The sequence below is a fragment of the Globicephala melas genome, chromosome 9 (assembly GCF_963455315.2).
Source record: "Globicephala melas chromosome 9, mGloMel1.2, whole genome shotgun sequence".
Classification (NCBI taxonomy): domain Eukaryota; kingdom Metazoa; phylum Chordata; class Mammalia; order Artiodactyla; family Delphinidae; genus Globicephala; species Globicephala melas.
In genome coordinates this window covers 102,887,876-102,901,022 of record NC_083322.1, presented here as the reverse complement: position 1 = coordinate 102,901,022, position 13,147 = coordinate 102,887,876, and positions in this window count along the sequence as shown.

Genomic DNA, 13,147 nt, shown 5'->3' with positions numbered 1-13,147 from the left:
TATACTAAGTCCCCAGTGGAATCCAGAGGTGCGAGTTTCACGGTTCTTTTGCGTGTTGCCAAATTTCTTTCCAGAAAAACCAGAATGATACAGAAATGTCACCCACCGTCAGGCTGGGTAGGCATGACAAACACCCGCTCTCTGCTAGCTTTTATCATTCGCTCACAGTTTCAATTTAAGCTTAAAATTTTATCACTTTTATCATTTTCACTCATGTTTGCTCTCCTGCAACATTTACATAAGAATGCTCAGTAATTTTAATTTGAACTTTCCTCCTGTTTCCATTTTAATTGGGTGTCAGACTAGACCTCCTCCCCCTTACTTTATTTCCTCTTTCTTTTCCTCAATCTTTTCCCCCCTTTCTCTCATTGAAGTCACATTAATCGTTGATAAAAGGTCACAACCCTCTGCCTTTTCTATAGACTTGAGACTATTAATTGATGTCCTAGTTGGCTGCTTCTTTCCACGACAGCCGGGATGCCCCGTGACCACGACACATACGACACAGCGAGAGTAAACACAGGACACCTGCCGCTGTGCATCTAGGCAACATCTCTAGCACATGCTTTGGGGAGTCTCCGCTTTTCTTCACCAGTCAGCTCAGCAGTAAATACTGACTCCAGGATTCACTGTGAACACGTACCCCTTGGGCATGGCTGCAGGCCTGTCACCCGCATGGCTAAGAAGCCTGCATCTGAGGCTTCCCCCAGGCCAAATCCTGAGAACACTTGGACCTTGGTGGCCACATCCGATGGTCCAAGAAACCAAATGAATCAGTGTCGCCTGACCTTCTGCTAAGCTTACCGTATGCCTTATGCCCTTAACACTCTCATCACCCCTGCCAGTATTATTACTGCTGTTTCACCAAGGCTCTGAGGGGCTGGTGCCCCGACGGAGGCCAGAGAACCAGTAATGCGAACAGTGGTGCTGGCATTTCTGACTCTGAAGCCAGCCTCCTCCTAACCCCCGTGGCCGAGAATCCGGGGCACACCCGGGGTGCCTGCCATCTGTGCCCTCACACAGCCCAAGGGGTCAGAGCCCACAGACCCCAGGGCCCCCACTTGGGCTGGGGAGGCAGTGCCTGGCACCCAGAGTGTGGTCGGGGTCCCACCTGATCACCACACCCAGAAGAGGACGCTCCAGGCACGGGCACCAGGCCCCCGCCTGGGCTGGTCCCCACACAAACGGAAACAGGCAGAAGCTGAACAACCCAGGAGCAGCGCTGCTGCCCCGGTTCCTCCAAACCCTGACAAATGCCGGATGGTGACCGTCCACAGGGCCTGGGGGTAACCCTTCATCTCTGTTCTCTCTGTCTTCACAGCCGCTCTGCAGAGAAGCAAAATTATCCCCACTCTAGAGATGAGGAAACAGGCTCAGGGAAGCAGGGGCTGGACCAAGCCACACAGCTCAGGAACAGTTTCACACGTGGGTCTGTGCACTCAGAAGATCAGACCACTTCCCCTTGGCGTGGGGTCCCCCACGACTCTCGCTTACAGGGAGCCTAGCCACTCAGAGAATGCACGGGGATTTGAGCTTTCCTCGGAGGTCGTGTGCCAATTCGCTGCCCCTGTAGGCCCCCAGCATCCTCCTGCAGAAATGCCGATGAGACCCAGAGAAACCTTGGGACCGCTCCTTTAAAATATCGAGGGAGTCTAATTTTCCTGGGGTCTCTCCCCAAACTTACTTTAAGCAAACTGGCGTTGTGCAGCAGCCCACCTGCCATGGGCCCAGGAGAGACAGAAAAGCCTGCTGTGAACGTCATGATTTTTTTCTCCTTCAGATACACTCAGATGCCCCTCATCTTGCCTGTGTGTTCACTGTTCCAGGGTGACCACTGCCCTGGCCACTTTGTATGCCGTGATTGTCCCCTTTGTTTTGGTTCTTCCTCAGAAGGAAAATACTGCTGATTTAAATGAGAAACCAACTGTAAAGACCCAAGTCTTGGAACCCTTCAGAGAAATACGATGAAGGGGAAAACCCAAGCCACCTGCTTGAATTTCCCTTGGAAACTGGAGGAAACAACATACTCAGGGCAGATGGACCCCTCTCCCACTTTCCCACCTGCAGTTTACTTGCTTATTAATAACGTAGGTCCCATTAGTGGCCACCTACTGTGTGCTCTGCCTTCGTAAACATCAGACCCAATTGATTTTTACAAGCATCGTGCAGGAGGATGTCCTTCACGGCAGAGGACCAGAGGGGTCCATCTTCTCCCCCCACCCCCCGCCATCTCCCGGCCTCTGTGGGCTCCAGATGCACCATGAACCAGCCTGGAAAAGAATTTCCACTCGCTCTGTTATGTTGTTATTATGGCTCAGAGATCATGGGCTAAAAAACCCTCGGAAGTTTCTGATTCTTTATCTGACTTGTCACTTGGACATGACACACACAAAAGCAGGGGATTTAGGTTGACACCTCTTTTCTCAGAAAGTCCCTCCAGTATGCCATACCTGCACAGCGCTGGACGCTCACCCCTCCCAGCTGGCCTGAGGAGACCCACCCGGCTGCGATCAACAGGTGAACCTCCTGTCCCCAAAGTCCCCACACCGGAGGGGCGCTGCCATCAGGAGCTGGCTTCCCCCACGAGTCTGGTCCCCCAGGCTCTGAGGACAAAAGAGCGGTACTCACAGGCAGCCCGAGGTGCTCGTTCTCTGTCTGTCTCTCTCTCTCCTCCTCGGTGACAGTTAAAAGGCACAGAGGCTGCGATTGCCATTTATGTAGACAGAGTGTCCGCCTCCCCGAAGCCAATCAGAGCGGCCTGCTCGGCTTATTTACCCGGCAGCACGTCCCACCCCCACCCTCCTGCTTCCCATCCTCCACAGGACGTGAGGGTCGGGCCGGGCAGAGCAGGGCCCAGAGACCGTGGATCCTGCAGGGGCTGCGGGCCTAGAAGACAAGGGAAAGGGGCTCTGTGTCCCAGTGCCCTGTGCCACACCCAGCCTGGGGCCAGTTCTCCTGGGGTCTCTGCAGGTAACCTCTGAGCAGCGGAAGGCTCCAGGCTCTTTAATGGGCTGAAGAAGGGCTGGCCTGGGCAAGGCAAGCGAGGAGACTCGCTCTGTGCCAGCGCTGGGCCACGAACGTTGTACCCGTACCCGCTCGGGGCTACTGGGACCTGCTGTGCCGTGCAGGAGGCTGACCTGACCGCAGGAGGCTCCGAGTGCCAAGCCCATGAGCCCAGGCAGAGAGAGAAGTAGAGGCGGGCAAGGATTTGAAACCAGGTTCACTGGATTCAGAGACCCTGTTCCCTGAAGCCGACCAGCATTCAAAACACAGATTTCCTCAAACCTGCACTTGGGCTTCCCTTCTCACCCACCTGGCCGTGCAGGCTGACCCGGGGCTCAGAGCCTGGAAAGGGGACCTGCAGGGAGCCCCCCCAGGCCAGCAGGGCACGCAGATTCCCCTGCTTCCAACACTTACACTCACCATGGACACACACACACACATACACACACCACAGGGCACATACACACATGCCATACACACGTGCACACGCACACAGCCATGTGCACATGCACAGGTGCACACACCATCGTAAACGTACACGTACACACAAGGCACACACAGACACACAACACAGTTTCAGGGCCTGCGGCACAGCCACGAGCTGGGAACTTCCCACGGAAAGCCACGTGAACTTTCCCACGGAAAGCCAGGAACTTCCCACGTTAAAGCCTGGCTTTAACGAAGCAGCATCTCTTCAAAGGAGCATCTGCCCTTTGAAACATCTGTCGAGCTGGCAGGGGCTGAGGCCCCCGCGACGGGTGGGCGGGGCCGGTGGGGCGGGTGGGCGGGGTCTGCGGGGACCCAGGCGCGCCCCGCGCAGCTCTTCCCTCCCTCCACCCAGCGAGGACCGCAGGCTGGTGCGGGGATCAGGCCCTTCCGTGCGGGGCCGACCAAGCTCCAAACCACGTCGCCGGGGGCCGCAGAGGACCGCTCACCCCCCAGCACCGCTCTGCTGGACGAGAGGCCGGGGAGGGAGGGGGCGAGGTTGCAGGGATGGCCAGAGCTGGGCCGGGCGCTGTGCCTGTGCAGGGCTCCAGCGGGCTCTGGACGCGGTGCCCGAGGCGCGGGGCCCCTGACCCAGCACAGCGCCTGGCCCAGCGCAGACCCTAGGTGAACCCTGCATCTTTCGTGGAGGCTGTGCAGAGGGGGTAGAGGTGTGATGATGGAACTCTGAGAGAGGGGCTGTGAGAGAAGAACGGAACTTTCCGTTTTGTAAAGAGTGACAGTGATAATAATTAGCACGTATAAAGGTTCTTTTTCAGGCATTCCTACCACAGGATCACTCAGGCCCTCACAACTCTCATCACAAGGTAGATTATCATCATCTGCAGTTTACAGATGAGGAAACGCAAGCCCAGAGAGGTTTGCCCAAGGTCACACAGCTAGCACGTGGCTGAGCAGCGAGTCCCTCACCAGGCCAGCGGGCCCCCATGCCGGCACTGCCAGGTGAGCTTGCTGTGTGGCATCCAGGGTCGGAGGCAGATGGTGAAAGAATAAGCAGAGAGAAAGCCACAGTGGCCAGCTGTGACGAGGGCTGCAGAGCCAAGCCTGTGAAGAGGGAGCAGCCTAGAGGGGAGCCCGCAGCTCAGGGCCCGACTGCCCTTGGGGGGACATCCAGTCCTTGAAGGGTCTGGGGCAGAGCACTGACGTGCCTGAGGGCTTAAAAGTCACGCCAGCTGTTGCTTGGAGAGCAAATTGCAGGGGAGAGAACAGATAGATTTGAGATTTATCTGGAAGTAGAAACAAGGAGATGTGAAGTGGTCTGAAGATGCGGCACAGGGCTGAGACATCAGCCTGCAGATTCCAGCTTGGACCTCCCTCCCGGACCTGCTGTGTGACTGTGGACAGCTGCTTCCCCATCCCAGGGACAGTGACAAGCTCTGACTTAGGAACAGGACACCAGGAGTGGACCTAACAAAACCTTACAAAAGGTCTGCAAGACTTGTATGAAGAGACTTACAAAAGCCCATGGGAGGACCTTAAAGAAGAGCTGAATAAATGGAAATAAATGCCCAGTCATGGATAAAGAACCCAGTACCATAAACATTTCCATTTCCCTCAAACTGATGAACAGATTCAGTAGTATTTTAATCAAAATCCCACATAGATATTTGACTCTAAAATATGAACGGAGAAGCCAAAGTCTGAGAACGAACAGCATGCACTTGAGAAAGAAGAATATTGCAGTCTCGCTCTATACTTATGAGACAGATGAAGCTGTGAAAATGTAACAGTTTTGATGCAAGGATAGACATCTGGCCAATCCAACAGAACAGATAGCCTAGAAAAAAATCCCACAAAAGATTTGGAAAATGGACATATGTGGAATCACAGAACCAGTGAGGAAGAATAAACTATTAAATGGTGCTAGAACAACTGGCTGGCTACTTGGAAAAAACATGATCTTGAATCTGTTTCTCACCCCATGTACAAAAATAAATTCCTGATAGATTAAATCCTTAACTGTGAAAGGCAAACTTCTTAGGACAACAGAGAAGTATATTTTTATTACTGTGGAGAGGAAGGATTTCTTAAATGATTCACTTAATCAGCTAACCATAAGAGACTGACAAATCTGACTACATTATTGTTAAGAATATCTGTTCTTCCAACTGTGGAAACTAGAAAGACAACTTCTAGGGTAGAGGAAGGGATTTGAAATGCATATCGCTAATTATGAGTTAGGGTCTATAATATAAAAAGACCTTTTCAATAAGAAAAAGATAATTCAGTAGAAATACAAGCATTTATCAGAAATGGAAAGGAGTCTCATAAATATGTGAAAAAGTGATTTTTCTTGTTAGCAATCAAAGAAGATAACTGTTTATTGCCAACATATGAAATTGCAATGGATTCTGTAGGTTTGATCTTTTTTTCTGGCCACCTAGCTACATTCTCTTAGAACTTTTAATAACTTATCTGTTAATTCAGGTGGGTTTCAGCGTAAACAGTAAGTATCCTTAGTGAATTGTGAAAATGTTGTTCTTTCTAGTCCCTTTACTTTATTTTTCTTGCCTTATTACACTGTCTAGGACTGTGCTGTCCAGCGTCAGAGCCATGAACCACATCTGACTATTGAGCCCTTGAGATGCAGCCAGTGCTACTGAGGAAATGAATATGTCAGTTAATGTTATGTAATAATTTAAATTTAAATCTAAAAACTGAAGCAGTGTGGAAATTTTCCCCATTACATAATTTGAGTGCAGGACTACATTTTACTTTGTTGTATTACATAATATAGGCTATTGTAGTGCACATGTATTTTTGACTTTGTTAACGTGGCTGCTAGAAAACTTAGCATTTCAAATTCTGTGCGTGCCCAGCACTGTTCTAGGGCCTCTGGGACAGTGGTGATGGAGGTAGTGAAAGTCTCATCTCATTGACTGTAGAAGGGATCTTCCAACACTCACTATTGACAACAGGGTTTTATTGGGTACTCTTTATTAAAAAGTTTCTTCTATTCCTATTTGTATAATAAATAGATGTTCAATTTTGTCGAAAGATTTTCTTCATCAAAGGAGAAAATCTTATGGTTTTCCTCCTCTGCACTGTTAATGTGATGAATCACATTAAATTTTCTAATTTTCAAGTATCCTTTCATTCTTGGAATAAAACTATGGTGTATTAACATTTTGAATAGAATTTTTTCTCTGGTTTTAGTGTCAGATTCTATGGTATCATAGACTGCTCTGAGGGTAATTTCTTCTTTTTTGATTCTCTGAAACAGTCACATAATTTTGAAATTTGGAATTGTCCAGTCACTAAAAGAGTATAAGAAATCCTACATAAAATCATTTGTCCCTTCCTATCATTTTTGAGGGAATATTTGATACTAACAAATCCATTTTTTAATTACTATAGGACTATTTAAGATTTCTATTTCTCCTGGAACCCAATTTGATATTATTTCATCAATTTTTTTAGATTTAATGACAAGAATGTTTTTTATGATATACTCATTACCTTTTTAGTTTGTTGGATCTATAATTATATCCCCTTTTATTATCATATTTTTTTACCTGTTCCGCTCTCTTTTTGCCTTTAGTTAATATTGCCAGAACTGTGTCTATTTTATTAGTCTTAAAAAAAAAATAGCCCTTGGGCTTCGTTGATCCTCCCTCATCTACCTTTATTTTCTTTTTCCCTAATTTATCCTCTTTGTCTTTATTATTGACTGCATTCAGTGATCTTTATCCTGTTGTTCTTTTCCTAACATCTTTAGTTGAGTGATTGTCTCATTACTTTTTGGCCTTTTTTACTTTCTAATATAAGCATTTAAAACTATTTTCTTTCTTCTATATACTTCTTTCAACACATAGCTCAAGTTTTTAAATGAGCATATTTCATTATCATTTTTTCTAAGTATTATTTAACTTCTATCACATTTTTAAATTGATTCATGAGCTGTGTAGTACCTTTCCAAAAATTTCCAGACACATATAGCAATTTTTACTTATCTTTTTCTTGAATTATAATTTCATTAATTGAATTGACTTGTGGTCAGAGAGCAGCTAGTATTATAGCAGTTCTCTGATCGACATTGAGACGTGCATTACAGCCTGCTACATCCTGAATTTTTATAAACATTCCATGTGCTCTTGAGAAGGAAGTGTATTTTCTAATTACTAGGTGGAGCGTTCCATATACGTCCAATAAACCGAGATTGTCGCTTATTGAAATGCTTTAAGTCTTCACTACTGTTTCTGTTCGCTTGCTCTACCGCCCATCTTGCTGCCATTGCTGGAGACGTGCTGAAGTCTCTTATTATGCTGGTGAATTTGGCAATTTCTCCCCATAGCCGTACCGAGGTTTGCTTTATACGTTTAAGGCTTTTCTGTTAGGTCTGTATGTGTTTAGAACTGCATTGCTTCTTGGTGGACTGAACCTTTTATCATTTTATAAAGTAATGTTACGTAACAGATTACTTGTTCGTTCCCTTGTTGCAGTGTGAATCACCCCTGTTCTCCCTCAGCTGTCGGAGGCTGGGGGCGCAGTGAAGCTCAGGGCTCTATTTCTTCGCACATTATTTAGGAATTTTTAAGTCTGGAAGTCATGATTTAAATTTTCAGCAGCACCAACATTTTCCTGGTTTCAAATGTCATAAATCCACGCTGAGGACACACGGAGTGACAGCTCTCTGGGGCATCTCTGTCCCACACCTTCATCCAAGGATGAACTCTTCCAGACCTGTCATCTGGCCCCATGACACTGTGTCGCTCGGCTGACCCGGAGCCATCCGAGGTCCTCAGGGCAGAAGGCCATCAGGGGCTTGCCTGCTCAGGCTTCCCTAGAAGACCACCCCCTCTGAGCCCTCACCCACTGCGGGAGCCCAGAGCCCCCTTCCCTGTGTGCAGCCCTGCACTTTCCACCTCCCACCCTCTCCATCCCCCCATCGACCCCATCAGCTGCCCTGCATCTCCTGTCTGCTCCCTCCACAGCCTGCTCCCTGATCTCCAAGGGGCTCAGCTTAACCCTTCCTGTGGTGCTCACTACAGGGCGAGGGACAGGGTAGGTGCTTGAAATAGGCACCACTTTCCCAGAATGGCAGGGCGGAAAGCGCCAGGTGGTACAGCAGGAACGATCCAAGTTCTACCTCCGTGGTCACGAGCTGTGAGGTCTTGGACCACCTTCCTCACCTCCTCTGTCCCAGTTTTCTCCCTTGTGAGATGAGGATACAATAGAGGCCAAGCATGTGAATCCCAGCACATAGCAAACAACCACAAGTTATTGCTTTAACTCCAGCCTGATGGAGAAGCAAAGGTTCCTTCTCAAGAATTGTATCTTCTGATGGGATTGTAGTGAGCCTGCTAGACTGGCAGGAGAGATCCTTTAATTCTCTCAAATCCCACTGCACAGGTAGACTCTGAATTTACCTGTGGGGAGACTACACGTGTCACGAAGGGAGAGCATTTGCAGAGTCACAGATGTTAAGAAGGGAAGGGAAGGGTTGATATTTATTCAGCGTCTCCCATGTGCCGGGCATTTTCCATATGTTATGAGAGTCGGGGCTCACCAGAACCTGACAAGGTGGGTACTATTAAAATCCCCATTTTAGAGAGGAAGAAGTAGCGGCTCAGAGGCCCCCACCACGCGGGTGGCAAGCGGTAGAGAGCAGAGGAATCCACACGTGTGTCCTGTGTTTGCTGTGTTGGCGGTGGCCCCGAGATGGTCCCCCGCCCCCGCCTTATCACACATGGGTAAGTGTGAGCACCTGTGAGCGCCAGCATCCCTCCCCACAGTGTGGTGCCTGTAGCCCCACAGACAGCATGTACATAGACCCTGTTTTCTCCAGTCTCCAAGCGAGTTGGCCTTCACGCCAACACCCGGCACTGGGGCAGCAGAGTCAAGGTCCAGACGGTGCCGTTTCCAACAGTCATAATCGATTAAGTAGAAAGCCAGGACTTACCTGCTAGGAACTCGGGCCCCGCTGGGTCTCGGCTCCTTGCTGAGATTTGCCAGCTCTGGGGATTGAGGAGAACGTGAGAGAGCAGCTGAGGAGGTGGGCTTAGCCCTGCAGTCTTCTTGCCACTTCAGATCCACAAGGCCTAGCTTGTTCAGCCACATATGCTGGTTAAATATTAATTTCTAATGGTGATAAAGGTCGAGGATATCTTGAGAAACCTACAGAGAACAGATCGTCTCAGGGAATTTAGGAAACTATCCTCTACTCAAAATGTATACACATTTACTTCTATTTGCTTTTAGCATTTTATACTTTGAGATATTTACCTTTAGAGCTTTCCTCCATCTGAAATTTATTTTAGGGTAAAGTTCTAAGTTTTTGCCCATAGAGTAAGCTAATTCTTCCAACAGTATCTTTGAAAAATATGTCTGTTTCTTGAGCTTGTTGTGGTCCTGTGGAATTGTTCTTTCATTTCTGTGCCAGGGCTACAGCTTTTAAACTTTATCTCTTTCCTTTTTTGTAAAAAAAAATTTTCGTTATTTTTTATTTTCTTATTGAAGTAAAATTGATTTACAATGTTGTGTTAGTTTCAGGTGTACAGCAAACTGTAAACTTTGATCACTTTCTAATGCATTGGGGTGCTTGGAAGGGCAAGGGTTCCCTTATCAGTTTTCTTTTAATAAAAATCCTTGCTGCTTTCACGTTTCTCTTTCAAGAGCAACTTTAAAATCATTTGTTCCTACATTCAAAAATTCTGCTGAGGTCTGGGTTGCAAGCACACTGATGCGGAGGTAAGCTGTGGGGAGCTGACCTCTTAGGAAGTGAGTTTTCCCGTCTACAACCCCACCGTTTAACTCTGGTCATGTCCTCGTCTTAGTCTGGGTTCCCCCAGAGCTTCCCCTGAGACAAAGACTCACGTGCCAGTTGCTTGTTTTGTTAGTTTTTTTTTTAAATTAATTAATTAATTTATTTTTTATTTTTGGCTGTGTTGGGTCTTCGTTTCTGTGCGAGGGCTTTCTCTAGTTGCGGCAAGCGGGGGCCACTCTTCATCACGGTGCGCGGGCCTCTCACTATCATGGCCTCTCTTGTTGCAGAGCACAGGCTCCAGAAGCGCAGGCTCAGCAGTTGTGGCTCACGGGCCTAGTTGCTCCGCGGCACGTGGGATCTTCCCAGACCTGGGCTCGAACCTGTGTCCCCTGCATTAGCAGGCAGATTCTCAACCACTGTGCCACCAGGGAAGCCCTGTTAGTTGTTATTTTGTTAGGCAGTACCAGGCCTTTTTCCAAGCCAGTTACCCCCCTGGTGGCCTGGTGGGCAGGGACCCTGCGGCAGGACTTTGGGAGCTGGGATGGGTGGTGGGGGGGTCCACCTGAGAGGGCTGGTAATTCCCCCTCATACCCCTCACTCGGACACAGCAAGCTCTGGTGCCCGGGGACAGCTGTGGGCAGAGTCACCAGACCTCGCGGCTGGTGCACAGAAGTGATGGATCGTGGATGGCGTTGGCCGAGGCCACTTAACCAAGTCCTGCGTCTGCAGGTCTGCGTTGGAGGCTTGTTGACGCAAGAGTGGAAGTTCTCAGTACTTTTCACTATACCATGTGGACTCGGGCTTTTCAACAGAACACATTTTCAACTGAATGCAGCTTGGAGTTAAATAACCCCTTCTAGCGATGTCACATGTGGACACCCAGGCGTCCCCGGGAGGAGGATCTGGGTCTGTCTGGTGGGCAGAGCCAGTGAAGCTGCCCCACCGCACGGGTCTTAGGAAGCCTCTTCCTCCACCAAGTGAGTTGTGCGTCTCGGTTACACTGAGCAGCTCTCTACAGTGTCAAAGCCACATCATCTGGTCTGGAGGCAGGTGTAGGGACTTCAGTATTCCCACTTTGTGGAGACTGGAGCAAAGCGGGGCCCCGCAGACTCCGGTGAAGCCGGGGGTGAAAAGCCATGAGTCCCACACCTGCTTAGGCCTGCCTTGTGACCGATCTGCGAGGAGAAATGTCCTCGGAGTCCCATCTTCTTGGAAAAGCCGCTGTGCTTAGGAGCAGATGAGAATGTCAATTCCGTACTACTTGCAGAGCAGTGTTTTGAGATTTTAATGACGTCCAGCTTAGTTTTTCTTCTGTGGATCGTGCCTTTGGTGTTGTAGCTAAGAAGGCATCACCAAACCCTCTATTCATCTAGACTGTCTCCTGTGTCATATTCCGGGGGTTTTATAGTTTTGCATTCACGTTCAGGTCTGGGATCCATTTTGAGTTAGTTTTTGTGCAGGTGTGAGGTCTGTGTCTAGATTTGTCTTTTGCAAGGGGATGTCAGTTGTTCCAGCACCGTTTGTTGGAAAGACTGTCTCTGCTCCGTTGTCTTGCGTTTGCTCCTTTGTCGGAGAGACTTGACTATTCGTGTGGGTCTGTTTCTGGCCTCTCCACTCTGTTCCGCGGATCCATTTCTCTCTGCTTTCATCAACGGCACTCGGCCTTGGCTACCGCAGCTTCAGAGGAGTTCTGAAATCGGGGGTGTCATACCTCCAACCCAGTTCTTCTCCAATTCATATGTTTTTCAAATCACTGGGATCAACCTGTCGCTGGGTCATGAAACCGGTTTAGAGATCTCGTGACCAGCATCTTTAAAAAGGAAAGCAAACAGAACAGAACAGAATAGACTAGGAAAGAGGGGCCATCGCACCTAACAAGAGAAATCGTGTTTCCTGAAATTTCTGTTTCGATGATGTATGGGCGTATGTGCGCTGGGCCGCAAGATGACAGCGTTTCTTACCGTAGGTTACGATCAAAGACGGCAGACGCCACTAAGGATCATACGCCCTCTCTAGAGACATAAAGGAGACGAGATTTGTAAAATACGTGCGGGTGAGGATTCAACAGTGGCCACACAAGCTGGAGGAAGCAGCTATTCCTGTAACTGTTCATTTCACTTAAAAATTGATGCTCTTATGTGCCTTAGCTATTTGCAGTCTTCTTCTGTGAACTCTGGGCTTCCGTTTACTGTATTATTTGTAGCTCGGGAGTGACCAGGACTGGGGCTGGGAGGGGGCCAGGGCTGGCGTGCCGGTGGGACCCGAGGGCCGTGGCGGAGCCCTCTGTGGGGGCCAGTCAGCTCGGCTGATCAGAGACAAAGCCACCAGTTCAGCTGCTCTAATTATAATTAAGCCAATGCGGTCCAGTGGGTTTCATCGCGTTGTCTTTTTTTTTTTTTTTTTTTTTTGGCTGAGCTGTGCGGCTTGCAGGATCTTAGTTCCCAGATCAGGGATCGAGCCTGGGCCCGGCAGTGACAGCGCTGAGTCCTAACCACTAGACCGCCAGGGAATTCCCTACTGCGTTTTGTTTTTTTTTTAATTTGTTATTTTGGGCTGTGTTGGATCTTTGTTACTGTGCGCGACCTTTCTCTAGTTGCGGCGAGCAGGGGCTACTCTTTGTTGCAGTGCACAGGCTTCTCGTTGTGGTGGCTTCTCTTGTTGCAGAGCACGGACTCTAGGCGTGTGGGCTTCAGTAGTTGTGGCACGTGGGCTTCAGTAGTTGTGGCACGTGGGCTTCAGTAGCTGTGGCACGTGGGCTCTAGAGAGCAGGCTCAGTAGCTGCGGCACACGGGCTTAGTTGCTCTGCGGCATGTGGGATCTTCCCGGACCGGGGCTTGAACCCATGTCCCCTGCATCGGCAGGCGGATTCTTAACCACTCGCGTTGTCTTTTTGAGCCTCACCTAGGAGGAGGGCAGACGTGGTGTTTGTGGACT